Genomic DNA, 25,698 nt, shown 5'->3' with positions numbered 1-25,698 from the left:
AAAGATCGCTAAGCATCGACCCTTCCAGCAGCCTGACGTTTCCCTCAGTCGATACCAATGCGTGTTATCGACCCTCGAGTCAGCTTCCTGCAGGGCGGACAGGTTTGGAAGCAGCTGACGGGCTCCCAGCTGGAGGGGAGCAGGTGGTGTCCTGACCATCACCATCACTTGGGAGACGGGGAGCAGGGTTTGCAGTCTTAATGCTGTCCCCGATGCCACCGTCAAACCTTTCCTATCTCAGTCTCCTCCACCACCTGAGCAAAGGAAGGGCTGCAACGGGGGCGTAAAGTCCCTTCCATTTCAGGATGCAGGGCCCAGGTGTCCCCGGGAGCGTGGGCCAGGTCCCTGAGACCAGACATCCAGACAGGTGTTTTCTACTCAGGTTTGCGCGCCTTGAGAGCTGCTTCCTCGTCTTCATCGTGATGGCTGGCCTAGATCACAGTCAGGAGAAGGCCCATGTGGTCGTGGAGCCAGGCTTTCATTCTCCCTGCAGTCAGTTCATTCACTCAGTTGTGTCCGACTCTTTGCAACCCCCGCGGACTGCAGCACGCCAGGCCTCCCTGTCCATCACCAACTCCCGGAGTTTACTCTAACTCCTGTCCATCGAGTCGGTGACGCCATCCAACCATCTCATCCTCTGTCACCCCCTTCTCCTCCTGCCTTCAATCTTTCTCTCCTCAAGTTCACAATTAAAACCTCTCCGGATCATTTTTGAAGAGTAAGACAAGCAGGGAGGATTGAGAAACTCCCAACTCAATTCAGGTACAAGAGAACGAATCTCAAATGTTACCTGGGCATCTCCTTTGAGCTCTGTGAGGATCAAATCCTACTTACACCTGTTTGCTGTGTTGGGTTGTGTTTTATGTGTTTTTTTTTTTTTTTTTTTTCATTGAGCTGCATGAGCTGTTTGTATCTTTAGGATATCTATCCTTTGTCCAGTTCTTTGTTTGCAATTATTTTTCCCATCCTGAGAGCTGTCTTTTCGTCTTGTTTACGGTTGCCTTTGCTGTGCAAAAAGCTTTTAAGTTTAATTAGGTCCCATTTGTTCCTGGGCAGGAATAGAGACTCAGCCAAAGAGAATGGGCCTGTGGACTCAGGGTGGGAGGCGTAGGGGGCAGGGACTGAGACAGCAGACTGATGTACATACAGTCCCGTGTGTAAACTAGAGAGTTAGTGGGAAGCCGCTATATACAGGGAGCTCAGCTCGGAGCTCTGTGATGACCGAGAGGGTGGGATCGGGGGTGGAAGGGGGGCTCAAGACGGAGGGGACGTGTGCATACTTAGAGCTGATTCACACTGTCCTACAGCAGAAACCAACACAACATTGTTAAGCAATTACACTCCAATACAAATATAAAATAAGTGAAAAAAAAAATCCTCCTTCATGGAAGCACTGGCATTACTGTTGCAACTGACAAGACCATGAGACACACACTTTCAAAACGAATGCAAGTGACGAGGAGCCCTTACTGCTTTTCTTTTTTTGATAATTTGTTTTGCCGTTGTTTTCTTCAGCCGCCCCTTCTGACATGCAGGAACTTAGTTTTCTGAGCAGGAATCAGACCTGGGCCCCCTGCCGTGGAAGCGAGGTGGCTTAACCACTGGGAATTTCCCCCACGCTCCTTTTGACGAGGTTCACAAGGGGGTCCTTCCAGAGGCTGCACTGAGGAGAGGCTTAGGAGAACCCCCAACTTCCATCGAGTCCCCCAACGTCATCCCGAAAAATACACAATCTCAGCCATTCAAACCCGGGTGCCTGCTATTCAATCACATCTTCTAAGCAACCTCTACCCCCTCCCTTCCGTCCTCGGCATATGTGTGCTAAGTCACTTCAGTCGTGTCTGACCCTTCGTGGCCCCATGGACTGTAGCCCACCAGGCTCCTCTGTCCATGGGATTCTCCAGGCCAGAATACTGGAGTGGGTTGCCGTGCCCTTCTCCAGGGGATCCTCCGACCCAGGGATCGAACCTGCGTCTTCGGCACTTCAGGTGGATTCTTTACTGCTGAGCCACTGGGGCATCTAGACTCCTACACAGAGAAATCTGAGAGTCTGCGGCATGCAAACCCAATGACACAGAGCTCCCCCCATAAAAGAAAAATATATTGCCATATGTAAAATAGATAGCCAACGGGGATTTGCTGTATGTCTCAGGAAACTCAAACAGGGGCTCTGTATCAGCCTAGAGGGGTGGGATGGGAAAGAGACGGGTGAGTGAAAGCCGCTCAGTCGTGTCCAACTCTTTACAACCCCATAGACTATACAGTCCATGGAATTCTCCAGGCCAGAATATTGGAGTGGGTAGCCTTTCCCTCCTCCAGGGGATCTTCCCAAGCCAGGGATCGAACCCAGGTCTCCCGCATTGCAGGTGGGTTCTTTACCAGCTGAGCCACCAGGGAAGCCCAAGAATACTGGAGTGGGTAGCCTTTCCCTTCTCCAGCAGATCTTCCCCAACCCAGGAATCAAACCTGGGTCTCCTGCATTGCAGGCGGATTCTTTACCAGCTGAGCTATCAGGGATGGGAGGGAGGTACAAAAGGGAGGGGCTACATGTATATCTATGGCTGATTTATGGTGAGGTTTCACAGACAACGACAAAAGTCTGTAAAGCAATTATCCTTCAGTCAAAAAATAAATTAATTAAATAAAAAAGAAAAATACAAAACCTGGAATTTCTGAGTGTCATATCACAGCCAAACCGCCGTGCAGTGGGGACTCAGAATGGACACTTTCAATTGGAAAGCCAGGTAACTCCTTGGTGAGGGATATTTGCAAAGAACTGTTCCATACCGTATTAAGCAAATTACTCACCTTCAGTTGAGCTTGACATAAAATACCTTAGTGAAACCTGAAAAGAATAACTGGTGTGGTTTATAAAAGGCACCCAGCAAACCGATGGGGATGGAGTAGATGTTAGGTGAGAATTAGTTTCCTTCTCTTCTACGGAGGCTCCACCCAACTGAGGAGTGGATGGGAAGGAAGAGGGTGGTTGAGGGTGAAAATGCGAAGAGCCTACAATGAATAAACAACCTGTCTTTTTTCTCCAGGACATAACACTGCTACAACTGGAAAGACTCTAGGGTGTTAGGGCCTGTCTTTATTGGACACAATGTCCAAGGCCCTGTGGCACCAACGTCACCCCATCCCTAAGCTGGGTAAACTTTCAGAATCTCAGGCCCACCCCATCTCCAAAACCACCCTAATCTGTCTATTATCAATATCCACAGTTCATTTTTGTGCACTGTGAAGCTTAAAAATGGCTGCCAAATAGAGAAAAGGGACTTAACTCTCATGACTAATGAGGTGTCCAACCTTCCCCAACCCAGAAGAGAAGGAAACTCATGTTCACAAAGCATCTGTTTCATGCCACTGGTTTGCTGGGTACATGTTGTTACGGGGCTTCCTGGGTGGCTCAGACATGAAAGAATCCGCCTGCAATGCAGGAGACCTGGGTTCGATCCCTGGTTGAACCATACGGAGTTATTCCTTTCAAGGTACACCGCGGTTCTTAGGTTAAACTCAGATTAATGCAAGTTGTTTCAATGAATAGAGTTTATCAAGGCTTCCCTGGTGGTCCAGGGATTCAGAATCCACCTGCCAATGCAGGGAACACAAGTTCCATCCCTAATCCAGGAAGATTCCACATGCCTAGGAGTTGCCAAGGACATATGTCACAGGTACTGGGCTCAAACTCTAGAGCCTGGAGTAGCAAGTACTGAGTCCATACACCCTAACCTGTGTTCCAAAACAAGAGAAGCCACCGCAATGAGAAGCTCACACCCCGTAGCTAGAGAGGAGCCCACGGGCAGTAGCCAAGACTCAGCACAGCCAAAAAGAAAGAAATCCTAGAAAGAATTAACCCCTGCATTGAAATAAAAATATAGAGTTTATCAGAATTCGGGACATGGAGAAAAGACTGGTGCTTGCCAAGGGGGAACAGGGGGTGGTTAAGGAAGACCCTGATGCTGGGGAAGATGGAAGGCGGGACGAGAAGGGGACGACAGGGGATGAAATGGTGGGATGACATCACCAACTCGATGGGCATGAGCTTGGGTGAACTCCGGGAGATGGTGATGGACAGGGAGGCCTGGCGTGCTGCAGTCCATGGGGTCGCAAAGAGTCGGACACGACTGAGTGCCTGAACAACAAGAACAACAAAAAGGGGAATCACTGTTTACACATGAGACCCTGTCGAGGACTCACCAGCCTGATCCCCCGGCACAGGAAATGGTTAAGCCAGCAGAGCCAGGTTGCCTATTTCCAAAAACCCCCCGTTTTGGTAGCTCCTGTGATTTGCAGCGAATATCTGCTCTCCGGCTAAGGAGGTTTCGAAACCACACCCAGACACATGGGCTTCAGGAACCTACGGGACTGAATCGTGATGAAAACAGCGGGTTCCAAGACTCGAGCGGGCTTCCCTGGTAGACAGGTGATGACAACTCAAGGCTGGAGGAACTGAGTGCACCCCACGCTGCTCCTGGGACAAGCCCCCCCGGAAACATGAGCCTGGGGTCCCCGGGACTTGGCCCCATGCATTTTCCCCCTCTGCTGATTTTGCTTTTCATCTTTTCATTGTGAAAAAAGCGTAACCATGAGTATGACGACTCCTGAGTCCTGTGAGTTCTTCTCGTGGACCTGTGAACCTAGCGTGGTCGTGGGGACCCCCAGACCCATCTCTTTTCCTTCCAACCTGGAAGCTTGGTTGGACAAGGTATTGTCCATCTCATTAAGCTGTGTCGTTCCCACGATGGTTATTCACATATGGCATCAAGCATCATAGGCTGTTTCTTCTCGAAGGTCAAGTTTCTCAGATTCCTCAATATCACCGCTGTTAGCTTACTCCAACCCACCATGGCAGCAGTCTCTCTGAAACGTGTTCACCTGTGTCTAGGTCCCCGTCCCAGTGAGGGACTGAGTCTTCCAGGTGTCTTCCCACCTGCACTGATTGTAACCTGGTCATATATGTTTCATTCCGAATACTGTTCTCTAGGATGGACCGTGAGGTCCTATTTTTGAAGTCACTTCATATCTTGTTATATCCACTAGCTAAGTCCTGTCTGACTCTTTGCAACACCATGGACTGCAGCACACCAGGCTTCCCTGTCCATCTCCAACACCTAGAGTTTGCGCATACTCAAGTTCTTCGAGTCAGTGATGCCATCCAACCATCTCATCCTCTGTTGCCCCCTTCTCCTCCCGCCCTCAATCTTTCCCAGCATCAGGGTCTTTTCCTGTGAGTCAGCTCTTCACATAAAGTGGCCAAAGGATTGGAGTTTCAGCTTCAACATTAGTCCTTCCAATGAACACCCAGGATTGATCTGCTTTAGGATGGACTGGTTGGATCGCCTTGCAGTCCAAGGGACTCTCAAGAGTCTTCCCCAACACCACAGCTCAAAAGCATCCATTCTTTGGCGCTCAGCCTTGTTTATCTTCATTTTATTAAATAACAAAACTTTGTCTCTCTGTTCCTTGCTACAGAACCACTATCTAATTTCTATTCAAGTCCTCTTTCGGCCATGAACTGAGGCAAGTCTTTGACATCTCACAAGGCCAACATTCACCTTGGAAGTGAGGTGAATTCAGTCCTCCTGTCTCTTGATACTTTCTGGATCCCAGTGCGCTGGTGGCAGGCGAGACAGGCAGTGTTCAAACGGAGCCTTTATCAGACAACCAAGGGTAAACATGACCTTCTCTGCAGAGAGCTAGAAATAAAAAATGTTTGCAGAGTGCAACACAGTCCGTCTTTCTGATCCTAACTCCAAGTGACACTGAGCTAAAAATGTACTTTGGTGGGTGATATTTACAAACACCTAGCTGCTAGGAACCTTGCCTTGAAAGAAAGGCATAACTCTCGTTTTCTGAGGTCATCTTGACTTGGCACTATTTCTGTTTGTTTAACCTTTACTCTTTCTGGACTAGCTTCCTCTCTGTGGCCCCGGGACCACGTCTGCTCAGCATCGCTGCTTGGCCCCTGGCGGCCTGTACTCAACATTGGTCCTTGAGGTCAAAAGGACTTCTCAGTGGACTGCAGAGTTTCCATGCTGAGGTTCAGGCCATGCTGACTCGTGTTGAATACATCTTTCATCTTGTTCTGGTGAACCTTACAACCTGATAGGGATTGCAGTGGGTAGGAAGCTATTTGAACCCAGACACAATTCACAAAGGCACTCGAGATCTTTCTAAGTCTCAGACCGTGCCCCCTGCCCTTGCACTGGACAAAACTGCTGATAATATCTGGACTAAAGATGCTGAAATCCAGGACGTGGTCTACTGGTGTGTTGGTCTGTTCATGGACACCATTTAGATTGCTTGGAGAGTTTCTGTGTGTGTTAGCCACTCAGTCGTGTCTGACTCTGTGTGACCCCATGGACTGTAGCCCACCAGCCTCCTCTGTCCATGGGATTCTCCAGGCAAGAATACTGGAGTGGGTTGTCATTTCCTGCCCCAGGGGATCTTCCCAACCCAGGAATCAAACCCGGCTCTCTTGCATTGCAGGCAGATTTTCTACCATCTCAGCCACCGCAGAAGCCCTCTTGCCTAATTTCACTCATCTCCTCTCATCTCGCCTCCCAGTTTCCCAGGAATGCAGATTTTAACCTCTATCCCAAAGGACAGGGACGTACCACCGCTAAAACCAAGCTCAGATGATGCAGTGTCATTCTGATGAAACTGTTCCCTCTCCTCTTTTGCCTCAATAGATTTGGTGAGTTGAGAGAAGAGGATAGCAAGCAATGGGGATGGGAGAAAGAAGGGATGGTTTGGAGAGAAACAGGGGGTCCAAAATATGGGATGGGGCAGACTAGGGAAATAAATGGCTCAGTGGTAAAGAATCTGCCTGCAGTGAAGGAGACACAGGAGAGGCGGGTTCAACCCCTGGGTCGGGAAGATGCCCCAGAGAAGGAAATGGCAGCCCACTCCAGTATTCTTGCCGGGAAAATCCCACAGATGGAGGAGCCTGGTGGGCTACAGTCTGTGGAGTCTGGGAGAGGAGTTTGAAAGAGAATGGATACACGTCTATGCGTGGCCAGGTCCCTCTGCTGTCCACCTAAAACTGGTCAGGTGTTGTTTGTTAATCAGCTGCACTCCAGTACCAAATAAAACGTTCAAAACGAAATTCCTTTTCAGGGTGTTTCGTGCTTTGATATTACTTCTTTCAATAAGGCACCGTGGCAACACAGCCCAAGGAAGTCACAATGCACTTGTTACACGGCGTCCACACACATGTGCGTGAAGACAGCTCTATGGAAACAGTCCCTGCAGCCTGTTTTAAGACTAGACGCTACAGGATCTTGGTTGGCGTGGCCAGTTTTCCCAACTCTTGGGTGTCTTTGTTCCCTGGAGATTATTAAAGTGTGTGCAGCGCAGATGTTAAAACTGTTTCTGCCCCCATTCGAATGCCCTTATAGGATTATTGCATCTGTGACAAATTATGCTGTGTGTGTGTGTGTGTGTGTGTGTGTGTGTGTGAGTGTGAGAGAAAGAGAGAGAGAGCTCAGTCGTGTCCAACTCTTTACGACCCCATGGACCATAACCCCCCAGGCTCCTCTGTCCACGAGATTCTCTAGGCAAGAATACTGGAGTGTGTTGCCATGCCTATATATTCTATATTTATATTCTATATTTTATTATAGCTTTCACTGTTTAGTTGGGAAAAAGAGCTTTGTACGTAAGAAAGAAAGTGAAAAAGAGCTTTGAACGTAAGAAAGTGAAAGCGTTAGCTGCTCAGTTGTGTCCGACTCTTTAGACCCCTTGGACTGTAGCCCGCCAGGCCCCTCTGTCCACAGGATTCTCCAGGCAAGGATACTGGAGTGGGCTGCCATTTCCTCCTCCAGGGGATCTTCCCGACCCAGGGATAGAACCTGTATCTTCTGCACTGGCAGGTGGGTTCTTTACAACTTGAGCCGTCAGGGAAGCATCGCGCTAAGTGAGATAAGTCACTCACCTAAAGACAAATACTGGTATGATTGCTGTGAATTTGGCTTCCTCACTTTTGTGACAATCCACTCAGGAAACAGCAGATGAAACCAAGACTTTTATGCTCATGGAGTAAATTCCCTGGTGCATATACTTAATAAGCCAAATAATTCAGATTCTTAAGAAGTGTGTTAGAGCCTGAAATACTGGTTCAAAATGATACAACTTTCTCCATCATCAGTATTACCACCCATACCACAGGATGACATACGTGGATAAACGTTATATAAAATCAAGATGGACTTAGGGGACAAACTGAGTGGAAATTAAACAACTCTAGAAGCACATACGACAAATGAGAGAACTCCTTCCTTCTACTACAGTATTGAGAATTTCCACACACAAAAAAACAAACATAAACCCTTCTCGTTCAACAATACTGTCCTCGATTCATGTATTTTTTATGAATGTCATTTTGTCAAATTATACAACCTAAAGTTTCATACTGTTCTAAAAACTCCCCTGGAGAATATATGGAAAAAGTGATCATTAAAAATCAAGCTCCAGGTCTCCTGAATCTCTGTTGAAGCCTCTGTAAGACACTCCCAGGTTTATAATAAATACCACTGAGAATCCAAATCAGCAAATTGGAGTGAACCAGCGTTCGCTGAAAAAAGGGCTGTGAAGAAGGGTATTTTTTGGTGACTAACAAGAAAAGCATTCACTTGTCTAATGGGAAATATTCCGAGAACTCTCCAGGGCCACCATCACGTTCCTAGAAGACAGTTGCTAAGAACATTACCTTCCGCCATCACCCTGCTCATTACTGATCCATCTCAAGCCTCTCCCAGCGTGCTTACATACAGTCAGCAACTGTGCATAGCACCCAGTGAGACTTATTATGGATGTGACATTTCAGAAATTTCCTAATGGAAACATGATGCGTCACCGCCATGTGGGGAACTGATTTCAACATCCCCATTACATGCCACGTGCCATCCACAAATTTTTTTTTCATTTATTTATTCATTTTAAATTTTAATTGGAGGCTCATTACTTTACAATATTGTGGTGTTTTTTTGTTTGTTTGTTTGTTTATTTTTGCCATATATTGACACGTAGGCACTGCATCAAACTAGCCGTGATTTTGCCTCCGTGTGATCTTGGTACCATTAGTGAAATGTTTGCATTTCACAAGTCTCCTCCTTTCTGAAAATGACATCCACCCACCCTTGTGTTGATTTTAAATTGAATGAGCAACAATTTTATGAGCTTGGCAGCCACAGAATGATGGCTCTTTTTTGTACATGTACATTTGCTCTGTAGATTATTTTATGATGCTCTAATATTGGGAGCCTGGGAAAGAGAATATGTGTCTAAGAAGATCTTCAGACATACCCATGTGAACCCTCTTCTCATGGATTCTGAGGTCCAGGTATGACCCTCTTCTCATGGATTCTGAGGTCCAGGTATGAGTGGAGGTCCAGATGGACAGACAGAGAAGTCAGATGACTTCCTTGAGTTCAAAGATTCATTGCTGATAAAGGCCAAGTTTCTCAAGTACCCAGGTTTCTTAACCACCAGGCCAGTCTCCAATAAAAAAAAAAAAGAAAAAAAAGAAGTGTTAGTCGCTCAGTTGTGTCGGACTCTTTTGCGAGCCCCATGGACTATAGCCAGGCTCCTCTGTCCATGGGGTTTCCCAGGCAAGAATACTGGGGTGGGTTGCCATGCCCTTCTCCAGGGGCTCTCTCTGACCCAGGAATCAAATGCAGATCTCCTGAACTGCAGGTAGACTCTTTACCATCTGAACCGACAGGGAAGCCCCATCAAAAGTGCTTCCAAAAGAGTATGGTGGCAATTCAAAGGCGATCAATTAAACTTCACTCCAGCCTACACTGTACCTTTACAGTGTATGTACGTGGACTTAACTGTCCTGTGAAATCCAAGTAAGAATACAGTTCCTAAGAAGCAAGGACATAATTCCCTTTGCATATCAGATTAAAAAAAAAAAATCAGCTGAATGATCAGCTGGAATGGGTGATGGGAAGAAATTTGGGGGAAAGGAAAGGACCAGTGGCAATGGTCAAGAAGACTGCTGTGTTTGAGATCTCCCTGGCGGGTTCAAAGGCTTCCAATTCGCCTGCCAACGCAAGGGGACCCGGGTGTGATCTCTGTTCCAGGAAGACCCCACATGTCACGAGGAAATGAAGCGTGAGTGTCACAACTACTGAAGCCCGTGTGCCCTAGAGGCTGAGCTCTGCAACCAGAGAAACCGCTGCAATGAGCAGCGTACGCACCAGAAACGAGGGAGCAGTCCCTGCTCTCACAGCAAAGACCCAGCACAGAATCCACTGAGCGATTTTCGCCTTCCCGTTGGGCCGTTTTCTCCCGTGCAGAACAGCTGTGTTCCCAGAGATATGCCCAGCTCAAAGGTCTCATGAGCCTCCACACACACACCCAAAGCAGCTACTGACTGACCATAGCCGACGACTCCTGCAAGCCAACGTGATATTACTGTCTTGTCTCACGGAGAAGACTCTTGAGAGGCCCTTGGACTGCAAGGAGATGAAAACAGTCCATCCTAAAGGACATTAGCTCTGAATGTTCATTGGAAGGACTGATGCTGAAGTTCCAATCCTTTGGCCACTTGATGCCAAGAACCGACTCATTGGAAAAGACCCTGATGATGGGAAAGATTGAAGGCAGGAGGAGAAGGGGACAGCAGAGGATGAGATGGTTGAAGGCATCACTGACGCCATGGACATGAGTTTGAGCAAAGTCTGGGAGGTGGTGAAGGACAGGGAAGGCTGGTGCACAGCAGTCCATAAGCTCTCAAAGAGCTGGACTCAACCACTGAACAACAGTGATACACAAAACATGGGACAACTGCATAGACCTGGGGGAAGAAAGCCCAGTGCCCCCGGCCCATTATGACATGCGCCCGGGGGTAGATCTGTAGCTATGGCAACTTAGAGCAATGATCTTCTCACAGCCCTGCTGACTGTGCAAAAGCAGGTGGTACGAGGGACTTGCCTCTTGGTCCAGCGGCTGGCACTCTGTGCTCACAATGCAGAGGTCCCAGGTTCCATCCCTGGCCAGGGAACTGGACCCCATATGCCACAACTAAGAGATCGGGCCTGCTGCAACTAGGACCTCATACGGCCAGATCGATAAATAAATATTAAAAAGGAAACTAGTTGGCATTAGAGAAAAAGGTGATGCACACACAATGCTGGGTGAATTTGTGTGTCTATGAAGGCTGGGAAGTGGGAACGCTGGTGCCCCATGAGGACAAAGAGTGGGTCTGACCTTCTTCCACTTTGAGGCAATAAAAGCTGCAGGAGAGCTGGGAGGGAATGCTGATGTCGTTTCAGGGAACAGTCAACCTTCTACAGACATGCTCAGGTACAAGGACAGGGAGACCTGAGCGGAGCCTTGTGCTTACACAGCTGGGTGGCTCAGATGGTGAAGAGTCCTGCCTGCAATGCAGGAGACGCAGGTTCCATCCCTCGGTTGCGAAGATCCCCTGGAGGAGGACATGGCAACCCACTCCAGTATTCTTAGCTGGAGAATCCCATGGACAGAAGAGGCTGGCAGGCTACAGTCGATGAGGTCCCAAAGAGTCGGAAACAACTGCGGGACTGACACTTTCACCAAGCAAAGAGTATAATACTATGGAGCCTTGGTGGGGACTCAGGCAGGAGCTGTAAAGACTGCCATTAGCAGCTCCACTAACGAGGGAAGAAGAAAATTGGGATAAAGAAGGAAGGTGTGTTTGGGTGCAGGACAGCGTGCCTGTTAAGATCAGAGGTTTTGGAACCAGCAGAACTGAGTTTCCAACGAGGCAAGCTGGGACTTCTGAACCCACCAGACTTCCCTGTCCTTCACTGTCTCCCAGAGCTTGCTCAAACTGATGTCCACCGAGTGGGTGATGCCATCCAAGCATCTCATCCTCTGTTGCCCTCTTCTCCTCCTACTGTCAATCTTTCCCAGCATCAGTACCTCAATTCCAACTAGACAATGGGTTTAATTTTCTAAGGACAGTTACTTCCTACGGATCTCGAAAGGGGTATTTGAAGCAATATGCAGTGATGTCCATGTCAGAATGGATCAGTAAATTACATACTGAAAACATAGTTTTAACAACACATAATTTGTGGACCATCGCACCAACTTCTTATTCTGACAATTAGGGATTAAAGAGCTACAGTGAAGACTCAGTTCTGACACCCAGAGCAGTCTTACTCCCTGGCAGTGGGTTACCCTAGGTAAGGAAGCAAAGCTCTTATTTGCAAATATGTGTGGGCTAATAAAGGCATAAGGAAAGAGAGAATTAAAACAGATAGCTACTTTATACATTTGTAGCAAAAAATATATATGAAAAGGGACTTTCTTGGTGGTCCAATGACAAAGAATTGGCCTTGTAATGCAGAAGTCAAGTGAAAACTTGCTCAGTCGTGTCTGGTTCTTTGCGACGCCATGGACTGTAGCCCGCCAGGCTCGTCTGTCCATGGAATTCTCCAGGCAAGAGACTGGAGTGGGTAGCCATTCCCTTCTCCAGGTAATGAATCTTCCCAACCCAGGGATTGAACCCAGGCCTCCTGCATTGCAGGTGGATTCTTAACCATTTGAGCCACAAGAGAAGCCCAAGAATACTGGAGTGGGTTGCCACGCCCTCCTCCAGGGGATCCTCCCAACCCAGGGATGGAACCCAGGTCTCCCACATTGCAGGTGGATTCTTTACTGTCTGAGTTACCCGGGAATCCCCACACAGAGGACGTGGGTTCAATCCCTGGTCCAGATCCCGCATGCCTCGGGGCAGCTAAGCCCAAGCGCCATCACTGCCGAGTCCATGTGCTGCAACAAGCGAGTCCGTGCACCGCAATAAAAGGGCCCACATGATGCTGTAAAGACTCTGTGTGCTGGAACTAAGATCTGATTCAACCAAACAAATACACAATAATGCACACATGTCAAGCAAGGATCAGGGGGTGGTACAACATTCATCCAAAGTCTAATGGGCACAGTGAATGAAGTAATATGCGATTATCAACCCATATTTTACAAAAAATATCCATCAGTCCATGGGGATGAGATATTTGATAAACAGGTATCAATGGACCATTCTCCCATGCAGAAGCCTTTCAAATCCCTTATGTTTTGTCCATCGCCAAGGTGATAGACAATAAGTCCCTAAGTGTGACTTTCTTCCAAAGAGGATAGTTAGGATAGAAGTTTCTCTGTTATTTCTTTTTAAACTGATCACAGATTTCCCTGGTGATCCAGAGGCTGAGACTTCACACACCCAGTGCAGGCAGCATGGGTCAGTGAGTTGATCAGTGAAACAGATCCCACGTGCTACAACTAAGGGTTCTTAAGATGCAACGAAATATCTCTCGTGCCACAACGAAAATCCAGTGCAGCCAAATAAATAAATAAAAAGCAACTACAGTGGACAACCCTAAAATACTAATCAAACCATAGAGCAAGGTCAACATCAATAGACATAAGTCCTTGACATGATGTGATAAAAACATCTTGCATTACCCTCATGATCTGCACCCCTAAAAACCCATTAACACTGGTCTCATCGTGAGAAAAACAGCAGAGAAACTCAAATCAACACTCACTCTATAAAACACGGGATGAGGACTCCTCAAAGCTGCCGAGGTCATCGAAAACAAGCAACCCTAAGGAGACATGACGATGAGACGTAATGTGGTATTTGGATGGGGTCCTGGAACAGAAGGAAGACAGTAGGGGGAGAAATGAAAGAAATCTGAATAATGTGAGGACTGTCGTTAAACAGAAATGAATTTATACTGGTTCATTAATTATGAGAAATGTACGCCACGAAGGCAAGATATTAATAATGTGAGGAATGAGATACAGTGTACATGGGAACTGTCTGTACCAGCTTTGGGATTTTTCCATAAATTTCAAAATAGTTTACAATTTAAAACTCACTGAAAAAAGATACTGGGAATGAGATATTTGTAGGGTGGCAAAATGCCACCCTAGAGCCAGGCAGATTCCCCCAGAAGGAAGGGAGTTTCATCCTATGATGGAAAGGTCAGGCTCGGAATTTAGTGTGAATCTCAGTCTGTCTACAATGGACAAGCAAACCCCATGGGCCACCTAATAGAAGTCATCGCTGGACACTTAGGAGGGTTTCATGACTATAATGCTACTGCCAAATCCAGCAAGCCTTTCTAACCCCCTTCCAGGGGACAGGCCACAAGGGAGAGACAGGATAAGTTAACACACTGTGAGAAAACACAATTCCCAAACACTTCAGCAAATGACTATATTTTTTTTCCACCCAGTTGATATTATTTTTTTTTTAAGGTTGGACTTGCTGTGGCTAAGTCATGTCCAATTCTTTGTGACCCCATAGACCGTAGCCTGCCAGGCTCCTCTGTCCACTGGGATTCTCCAGGTGGGAATAATGGAGTGGATTGCCATTTCCTTCTCCAGGGGATCTTCCCGACCCAGGGACTGAACCTGGGTCTCCCACACTGTAGGCAGATTCGTTACTATCTAAGCGACCAGAGAAGCCCTTAGCAGATGTAAGCTATTATATATAGGATGGATAAACAACAAGGTCCTGCTGTATAGCACAGGGAACTATATGCAACATCCCGTGATAAATCATAGCTGAAAAGAACATTAAAAGGAATGTGTATAACTTAATCACTCTGCTCTACAGCAGAAATTACCCCAATGGTGTAAATCGACTCTCTTGCTTGGGAACGTGCTCAGTGGTAACAGCAGATCTTTCACTGAATAGGGACCCACTAGGGTCAGTTTGTAGCTGCCTGACTTTTAAGTCTCTGTTGCTTGTTGCTATTTAATCGCTCAGTCATGTCTCTGTGACCCCATGGACTGTAGCCCACCAGGCTCCTCTGTCCATGGGATTCTCCAGGCAAGAACACTGGAGTGGGTTGCCATTTCCTCCTCCAGGGGATCTTCCCGACCGTGGATTCTTTACCACTGAGCCAGAAAATCACCGACAGTTCCATTTAAAGAAGATAAGATTTAAACAAAGGGTGCCTCTCTGGAAAAACTACCGTGACTTTGACCAACCACTCCAGTGAACACAGTCCCTACCACTGTGAACCAGAGACGGGGTGACCCGCTAGCTATCAAATCTCCCTCCAACACCACCTCCAACCTGCAGAATTCGCTCTCTGAGGCTTTGCCAAGGGGCAGGCAGGTGTCAAAGCTGACCTCATTCGACTCCTGCAAAAGCCGTGTCTCCACCTTGCGTTTCAACTCTTCCCATCAGCTCCTGGGAGTTACTAAGAGGAGCTGGAGGTCAGAACCTCTTCCCCTTGGAAGCCACGGCTGCTAGTTTGAAGCTGGGAGCAGTTGGGTCTCCATTTCATCTTTACTGGGTAAAATGCATGGCCAGCCAACCCAGTCGATGAGTTTGGGCCAACACACACTTTTCTTCCTTTGTTCCAACCTAATGGATTTGTCACTGGTCTCCTCCCCTGTTGATTATCATTTTAACCTCCTCATTTCTCATTTTCTACACTGTTATTATTAGGCTGGTCTACAGACCCCTTTACAGATGATCCCTGACAAATACCCATATACTAATTACTGTTCCTTTCCTCTGGCAAGATAATAAAGGTTATTTTCATTCCTAAATGCATTTTGTGGTTCAGCGACTCTGGCCTATTTACAGATCCCAGCTCTCCTATTTGAGAGATGAGAATAATACTAATAATTTCCCTGACAAGGAAGTCCCATGTTGGTATGGATCTCTCTATTTTTATATGCCTAGGCGAGAGGATGCTTTATCCCCAGTCTAGATTGTACTAAAAACAGAGCCTTATCCTAGGCTATATATGCTTTGAAAAATAAGTTATGTGTATACATTAGGCGGAAAAGCACAGTTTGAATTTCTGAAGGTAACAGCAGATCTTTCTTTGAATAGGGACCCACTAGTCAGTCTAGTCAAGGCTATGGTTTTCCCAGTGGTCATGTATGGATGTGAGAGTTGGACTGTGAAGAAAGCTGAGTGCCGAAGAATTGACGCTTTTGAACTGTGGTGTTGGAGAAGACTCTTGAGAGTCCCTTGGATTGCAAGGAGATCCAACCAGTCCATTCTGAAGGAGATCAGCCCTGGGATTTCTTTGGAAGGAATGATGCTGAAGCTGAAACTCCAGTACTTTGGCCACCTCATGCGAAGAGTTGACTCACTGGAAAAGACTCTGATGCTGGGAGGGATAGGGGGCAGGAGGAGAAGGGGACGACCGAGGATGAGATGCCTGGATGGCATCACCGACTCGATGGACGTGAGTCTGAGTGAACTCCGGGAGTTGGTGACGGACAGGGAGGCCTGGCGTGCTGTGATTCATGGGGTTGCAAAGAGTCGGACACGACTGAGCAACTGAACTGAACTGAGCCAGACTTTGTAGCCAATTGACTTTTAAGTCTCTGCTGTTTGTTGCTATTTCGCTGCTCAGTCGTGTCCAAGTCTTTGCAACCCCATGGACTGTAGCCCGTCAGGCTTCTCAGTCTATGGGATTTTCCAGGCAACAACAGTGAAGTGGGTTGCCATTTCCTCCTCCGGGAGATCTTCCTGAACCAGGGTTCAAACTCACATCTCCTGTAGTCCCTGCAATGCAGGCAGATTCGTTACTGCTGAACCACCAGGGAAGTGCTTAAGTCTCTCCGTTGTGATCAAAACACACTGTCCATCCATGTTGGCCATACTGTGACTTTGACCCCGTGATGTTGCCATGACAATGTTTTGGAAGCTCACCCAGCTCCATCTTGAGGGTAAAGTGATAGTGTCCCTGAATTCTGGATGATGCTCCGTCGTCAACCTCTGGATCTGAGTCTCAAAACCAGACTTCTTATTCCTGAGCCACGCTGAATGCTGAAGAATTGATGCTTTTGAACTGTGGTGTTGGAGAAGGCTCTTGAGAGTCCCTTGAACTGCAAGGAGATCCAACCAGTGCATGCTAAAGGAGATCCGTCCTGAGTGTTCATTGGAAGGACTGACGCTGAAGCTGAAACTCCAATACTTTGGCCACCTGATGTGAAGAACTGACTCTTTTGAAAAGATCCTGATGCTGGGAAAGATTGAAGGCAGGAGGAGAAGGAGACGAAAGAGGATGAGATGGTTGGATGGCATCACCATTTGGATGAGTGTGACCAAGCTCCGGGAGTTGGCGATGGACGGGGAAGCCTGGCATGCTGCAGTCCATGGGGTCGCAGAGAGTCGGACACGACTAAGCGACTGAACTGAAGTGAATTCACCTTGGACATGGGATGTATCCCAAGCTCCCAGGCAACGTGTGGACATCATCCAGGCAGCTGCCCATTTCTTATTTCTGATTTCTGTACCATCACATCGAGGGATGTTTAAGTTCTCTGCCTTGAAACCCAATGGAATCTAGATTTCCAGACCTTCTTGAACAATGTAAAAGGTGGTGGTGTGGTTGGGTCGCTCAGTCGTGTCTGACTCTTTGCGACCCTGTGGACTATAGCCTGCCTGGCTCCTCTGTCCGTGGGATTCCCCAGGCCAGAATGCTGGAGTGGGGAGCCATTTGGTTCTCCAAACAGAAATGGACCATCAACAAGATGATGATTTTCATGTTGAAAACTGCTCGCATCTGCTAAGTCCACTGGAGGTTTAATTTTCTAGAATGCTTCATACTGTGAATCGAATCGATAATTTGCAGAATTTTTGTGACATTTCATTGAGGAGCTACCGATTTAGACAATGGCTCACCTGCTGGAGCACTTAATTTGCATCTTCCCCCAGATCAAAGGGGAAAGAGGGGGTCATTATCACTCGTCCCCCCCAAGTAGAACTCTAATTAAAATAAGGAGCATATTTTAGCTTTCCTGTGCAGTTTACATATAGACAGACACAGCTTGAGTCTCCCTAATAATAGCAGAAGTAATAGGCTTTAGTGGAAAAGATAAGCCTTCTCCATTCTCTTGTTACTTTGGATTTGCGTTCTAACAAAATAGGATTGGACACATTTGATGAAGTTAAACTGATAAGTGTGTTACGGTAATTGCCTCAAAATGAATGTAGATAAGTTAAGAAAAAAGAAAAGAAGAATATCCCTCTAACTAAATGGGATGTTAAACATGGGCTTGATGTTAAACATAGGATGTTAAAACTGGGTCTTGAATAAATCAGGTATGTACTGGCTGCAACACCAAAGTTAAAAAAAAAAAGACACACTTAACTCTTTTTCCACACTCCAAGGATGGAGAGGAGGTGACTACATATTAATTGTTTATAAGACAGCATGTGTATGTGTGTGTGTGAATGTATATATATACGGGGCTTCCCAGAACCCACCTGCCAATGCAGGAGATCAAAGAGGCTAGGGTTCGATCCCTGGGTCAGGAAGATCCCCTGGAGGAGGAAACGGCAATCCACTCCAGTATTCTTGCCCGGAGAATCCCATAGACAGAGGGTTACAGTCCATGGGTTGCAAAGAGTCAGACACGACTGAAGTGACTTAAACACACACGCACACACACACACACACATGTATCATATATATATGTGTGTGTTTGTGTGTGTGTGTGCGGGTGTGTGCTTATGTTTTCCTATAGGAGTTAAATGTATAACTTATAATTAAATATTGTAAAGAGTGTTTGGCCATCCAATAAATACTTGCCTAGGCACACGATACTCAAAAGGACAGCAGTCTTCCCACCATGGGACATTTGGCAACATGGGGAGATATTCTGATTGTCACAGCTGAGAAGGAGGAAGCTGCTGGCGTCTACCATGAAAAGGCCAGCTCAGTTCAGTCGCTCAGTCGTGTCCGAGTCTTTGGGACCCCATGGACTGCAGCATGCCAGGCCTCCCTGTCCATCACCAACTTCCAAAGTTGTTTAGACCAGGAATGCTGATAAATGTTCTAAAATGCACGGGACTGCCCCCTTCATCCTCACAAAAGATAACGACCGAGCCTCAAATATCCCTAACGCAAAGATGGAGACAATCTGGTCTGAAAAAATGTGGGTATTTTTCTGGTATTAGATACTCCCCATGAACCAGGCATGACACTTAGCATCTTTATTTAAATGGCCTCATTTAATGCTCACAGCTTTTCTGTGAGGTTTTGCTCTTTTTTTTTTTTTTTTTTCATGTGAGAACTTGGAAAATGAACAGCTCACAAACTTATTGATCTTACTGAGAAGCAGAGAGCCATGATTCAGAGAACCAGAAGATCTTTCTGGTTCCTATGGCATCTCGTGTAACAAAAGTTTTCCGTTCCTCTTTGCAACTATACAGTTTCAAGTTAGAAAAACAGCTTTGGAGTAGGGGCAATGATTGCCATCTTGTCATTGAAGAAGTGAATTAAGAAGGCTAATCATTGCATAGGATCATGCCTAATAACTACTGGAGTCAGCACTCTCTCGAGACCGTGTCTGTGACCCCAAATCTAGGACTGCTAAAGAATCATTTCACGTCTCAGGCAGTTTTCCCAAGCTCTTCATTACTGACCTTTAGTCAGTTGGGTAGTCCACACTGTAGGGTTTTGGGCATTCTGCAGTATCTGATCGAATCCCTGGTGTGTACCCACTAGAGGCTCGTAGGACCCTTCTCCAGTCATGTTGTTCAGCTGCCAGGTCATGTCGACTCTCTGCGACCCCATGGACTGCATCACGCCAGGCTTCCCTATCCTTCACCAACTCCCAGAGGTTGCTCAAACTCATGTCCACTGAGTCGGTGATGCCATCCAACCATCTCATCCTCTGTCGTCCCCTTCTCCTCCTGCCCTCAGTCTTTCCCAGCATCAGGGTCTTTTCCAGTGAGTCAGCTCTTCGCATCAGGTGGCCAAAGTATTGGAGCTTCACCATCAGTCCTTCCAGTGAATATTCAGGGTTGATTTCCTTTAGGATTTAACTGGTTGCGTCTCATTGCAGTCCAAGGGGCTCTCCAGACTCTTCTCCAGCACCACAAGTCAAAAGCATCAATTCTTCGGTGTTAGGCCTTCTTGATGGTCCAACTCTCACATTTGCAGCTGACTACTGGAAAAACCATAGCTTTGACTAAATGGCCCCTGTTTAAAAACAGCCTCCAGTGGAGAACCCAGCTCTCATGACCACTTGGTAACCTTAGACAAATGCTTGAGAGTCCTGGAAAAAGATGTTCATAGACGGCCCCTTTGAAGCTCTCTTTATGTCTGATTCCAGCGTCTAACCATAACTTTGTTTTAATATACCACTGATAGCCCATCGAACACCTAAATTAGGGAACTGCCTGGAAGTCCGTTGGTTAGGACTAAATGCTCTCAATCCTTGGTTGGGGAACTAAGATCCTGCAAGCTGCACTGGGTGGCCAAAATGGAAAAAATAAATAAGACGTAACAAAACAACTTAGCATATTAAAAAGCAGAGACATCACTTTGTAGACAGAGGTCTGTACAGTCAGATTATGGTTTTCCCAGTAGTCATGCACAGATGTGAGAGCTGGACCATAAAGAAGGTTGAGCGCCAAAAAAGTGATGCCTCCAAATTGTGATGCTGAAGAAGACTCTTGAGAGTCCCTTGGATGGCGAGGAGATCAAGCCAGTGAATCCTAAAGGAATTCAACACTGAATATTCATTGAAGGGATGATGCTGAAGCTGCAATACTTTGGCCACCTAATGCAGAAAGCCAACACAGTAGAAAAGACCCTGATGCTGGGAAAGACTGGAAGCAAGAGGAAAAGGAGAACAACAGAGGATGAGATGGTTACATAGCGTCACTGACTCAATGAACATGAGTCAGTCCATGTGAGCAAACTCCGGGAGATGGTAAAGGACAGGGAAGCCTGGCATGCTGAGTCCAAGGGGTCACAGAGAGTCAAACAGGCTTGGTGATTGAACAACAACAGAAAACAGAACCACAACCAACCAAACAAACTCACCTAAATTAATTCTGTTAAAATATATTCAGCTCTGTTGGTTTGGTCATCCATTACAATAATGCTAATTACTCCCAATTATGGAGTTATGAAACCCTAACCCCTAACCCTAACCCTTATCCCAACCCTATGTTCGAGTCATTTTCTCAATCTTGCATATGTGTGTGTGTATGTGTGTGCATGTGTGTGTGTGTGTGTGTGTGTGTTAGTCACTTGCTCATCTCTGACTCTTTGCAACCCCATGGACTGTAGCCCACCAGGCTCCTCTGTCCATGATATTCTCCAGGCAAGAGTACTGGAGTGGGCTGCCATTCCCTTCTCCAGGGGATCTTCCCCACCCAGTAATTGAACCTGGGTCTCCTGCATTGCAGACGGCTTCTTTACCACCTGAGCCATTAATCAAATGAGAAAACTGACTGTTTGGGACCAGTTGTGACATCCACAGATGCCCCAGAGGATGGACAACTAGAGATGATGATGTCTTTGTAATGTCTTGGTGTTTGAAAAGCTGGCCTAAGCAATATGGGAAGGTATTAGTTCTCACTTAGTGGAAAGGGACAAAGCAAAGGCCCCAGGGGGATTCCCAGAATAGCCAGCCAAGATGTTCCCTCAGAGCATATTTTAGGGGTCAGATCCTCAGTGTCTCACAGTCAACAGCGTCTGAGACTTTGTTCTCCTTCTCTGTTGTCCATTTTTATCTGAAGACGTCTACAGTTGGGTTCCAGGGTTTCTCTGCCACTTATCTTGAAAGAGCAACCTGTTGGCCAAGACAAGGAACCAAATGGAGGAGGGGTAGAGATCCCTAACCCTCAGACTAAGCTGCCAAGAAGAAATTTAGCTGGGACCACCCTGGGCCCAAACTACACAACCTCAACTTTGAGATTCATCTTTCTCTCCACTGCACCTTTCTGTTTCAGGAAGGAAAAAAAAAAAAATTCCATGAATCTCAGACAAGGAATCTCTGGAAAAACCGCAGCATGCCCATGCAAAGCAGAAAAGAATAACATCCATCACATTTCCTCAGCACAGTATTTCAAAAGGCAATTCTAGACCGGAGACTTATTTTTGTAACCTATTTCTTAGCTTTTCTCTTGAATCCAAAATTTATAGGATCATCTAAAGGTTTAGGATTTGAAAAATAGCTGCAGTAATCTTTTCATTTTCTACCAGCTTTCTTCTCTGGAACTGCATCAAAAATAAATATGTTTTATGGACCTGAACTTCAAGGAGGTTTTAAAAGTCATTTAAGGATATACTTCAGTTATGTTTGGGATCAAATCGTGATGAACAGCTCTCTCTCGTTTATCGCCTCAGGATAACACACTGCTTTCTGAGGTTGGACTGTGGCTCCTGAACAAGAACAGGAACAATGTGAAGAATCGTGATCTTGGAAAAATAAAAGTGCCCAATCAAGGCTCGAAGATGCCCCGTGGTGAGATATAGTATCTTGATAGGCCATGGGACAAGGTCAATGGACAAGATAAACACGGCTGCATTTCATTGTTAAGGACGTATTCCTTCTTAAGGAATAAGAAGGACAGTATATGGAAAGAATGAAGACACCCAGCTCATCAAGCATGAAAAGGTGGTACCTAAGTCAGCAAGCCAACAACTTTTATGCATTAAACCAGTCCATCCTAAAGGAGATCAGTCCTGAGTGTTCATTGGAAGGACTGATGTTGAAGCTGAAACTCCAACACTTTGGCCACCTGATGCAAACAGCTGACTCATTGGAAAAGACCCTGATGCTGGGAAAGATTGAGGGCGGGAGGAGAAGGGGACGACAGAGGATGAGATGGTTGGATGGCATCACTGACTCGATGGACATGAGTTTGGGTGGACTCGGGAATTGGTGATGGACAGGGAGGCCTGGTGTGCTGCGGTTCATGGGGTTGCAAAGAGTTGGACACGACCGAGAGACTGAACTGAACTGAAGTTGGTTTACTGGGTAGTATGCCATTAATCTCTGGGTCTTATCCCTTCCATGACCACTGAGGATCAGCTTACTATGTGGCAAAGAAGAAGAACTTACCAAGACTGGTCTCTAAAGAAATCTGTCTCCAATCTATGGTTCTGGCCCTAACCTCACTCCCGTTGATTCAGAAATTTAACCCTCATTATCTCCTGGCCGTGACACTTGAAGGTCACGCTGTTATTGACATCTCAGTTTCCTGAATACTAATCTTCTTTCTGTCCCTGAAACTAGCCTTAGGTACAGCTTCTCCATCACTCTCACGACAGCACAAATTTCCACGATCTGAAACTAAGATCCTTCCTCTCTTCTCCCCCATCCAACATATAACTAACTGTACTTATTTTGTTCACTCTCTTTTTCCACCTTCCTTCTGCCAGTCACCATCCTATCAACACCAACCAGACACAAGCCGTTGATAGCAATCAACCATGCTATCAACTGAAGATCCACCATTCAGGTCAGTTCAGTCACTTGGTCATGTCCGACTCTTTGCAACTCCATGGACTGCAGCACGCCAGGCCTCCCTGTCCATCACCAACTCCCAGAGTTTACTCAAACTCATGTCCATTGAGTTGGTGATGCCATCCAACCATCTCATCCTCTGTCGTCCCCTTCTCCTCCTGCCTTCAATCTTTCCCATTATCAGGGTGTTTTCCGATGAGTTGGTTCTTCGCAACAGGTGGCCAAAGTACTGGAGCTTCAGACACCATTAGATAGTCCTAACTTCTTAAGTTATTTTTACCCCTTGCCCATCTTTTCCCCACTAGACTTCCACAATATTTTCCCCCTTACTCCTACCTTCCTTAATACTACCACCAAATTCTCTGCCTTTCAAACCACCATCACATTTATTGCCAAGATAGTAAAAGACTTTGATCACGTGGCCTCAGCCTGTCTTTCTAGTCTTCCTTTTGTACAAGTCAAAACTGACCACTGATTATACTATGATGATTTATAGGAGCTGATTTGCAGGAAGCACGGTGTTCCGTAAAGAAAGAGCTGGAAAGGTCTTACAAGAGATGCAACTGAGAGTAAATACATCAGATAAGAGTGCTGGATGAAAACCACAGGAGCCAATACTGGCAGACACGAGAAACAGAGGCAGAGGAACAGAAACGGTGCAGGAGACCAAGACAGTCAGGAGCCCACCCTGACACATTCTGGGTCACCCACTCGATGCAGGTCTCAGTGGGAACGCCCAGATGGCTGTGCTCAAGTCGTGGGTTTGTGCTTGACCAGGTCAGGTGAGCCAGAATATGACCTGGTTGCTCTGATTGCAAGAAGTAATGGCAACCCACTCCAGTCTTCTCGCCTGGAGAATCCCATGGACAGATGAGCCTGGCAGGCTACAGTCCACGGGGTAGCAAAGAGTCAGACGTGACTGAGTGACTCAATGCTTTCACAGCTCCCCTTAAAACTAAGTGTCTCCAAACCCCCAAAGCTCTTCGGGAGTCAAGCAGGCCAACACTTTCACATGTTGGTTTCAATAACCCACTCTGATGAAAGCACTGGGTACTGGTCCCACCCCCACCCCGACCCTTTGATTTAAATCCATCATCCAAACATGACTTCATTTAAAACATTCATTTATTCTTATTAGAAATGTTATATGTATGAATGCTATATATCAAAATACATCTGGTGTTTTCAAATAAGCTCCCTTTGTTTGATAAATGTACAGTTAGAGGAATTTATAATAGCACATAATAGCACATTTTCTTTTGCAAAATGTCATGGGCGTCTTTGCTTGTTTTCATTTCCTTTTTAAAGTATTTTTGGTCACACCCCATGGCAGGTGGTGGGATATTAGTTCCCAAACCCCACACCCACATGTTGGAAGGCAGAGTCAACCACTGGACCACCAGTAAAGTCCCTTCTTTCCTTGTTTTTTAAATGAAGATCATAAGTTCAGTTACCTTACACTATTTGAAAGCCACAAATGCCACAGCAAATAAGAGGAGTCTTCATCATAGATTGATCCAGAGCTGCTATTTCACATTCTCAAATCTACCACTACAAATTTCCAATCCTATCTCAAAAGAGAAAAGAATGTTCTAGATTAGAGTTTTCCAATTTTTTTTTTTGGGGGGGTGGTTATTGTCCTTCCTAAACAGCCTATTTTTAGACTTCATTTCCATTAATCTCCTAACTAATGCTGGGAACACTGCCACAGTAGTTTACCATACAAAATAGCATAAATATTATTTTTACCCCAAGTTGCAGAATTGGGTCGGAAGATGAGAATTACTGGTGAGAAGCTGTCCGGGGTTATGTAAGTCAAAGCTAAGTTTTCTAGTTAGGTTTTGGGTAAAGCTACTAACTATGCAGGAAAACAGGAGATATCCACAAACATTTGTATTCCAGACCCAGAGAAACCCTCTAAGAGTAAGACAGAGAGGTCTAGAATTTCTTGGAGGAGCAAAGCAAAATGTGTCCATCAGGAAAACGTGATTTGAGGATGAAACGACCAATGACCATGTTACAAGGATGCTGTATCTCTGCTCATGTCTTCAGCTCTATGTTGGTTTTGGGATATGCGTCAGGGTGAGAGGCTTGGCCACCGTGAAAAAATGCAAGGCGTACAATATTTCAGGGATCGCAAGAGAAAGCGGAAATACTATAACAGGGGTTCCCAGCCTCCAGGATCTCATGCTTGATGCTCCAGGGGGTGGGGCTGACATAATCGTAACAGAAATACAGTGCACAATAAATGCAATGTGCTTAAATCATCCTGAAACCATCCCCCTTCCCCATCTGTGGAAAAGCTATCTTCCACGAAACCTGTTCCTGGTGCCAAAAAGTCTGGGCAACCGCTGCTACGGACCAAAGAAAATGGCCTTACAGAAGCCTGGGTCTGCAACAGAGGAATCTTACATATCCTGTATGGAAAGGGGGCGCTTTTCCCTTCCA

This window comes from Budorcas taxicolor, chromosome X (genome assembly GCF_023091745.1).
Source record: "Budorcas taxicolor isolate Tak-1 chromosome X, Takin1.1, whole genome shotgun sequence".
Taxonomy (NCBI): Eukaryota; Metazoa; Chordata; class Mammalia; order Artiodactyla; family Bovidae; genus Budorcas; species Budorcas taxicolor.
Note: the sequence above shows the minus strand (reverse complement) of the source record.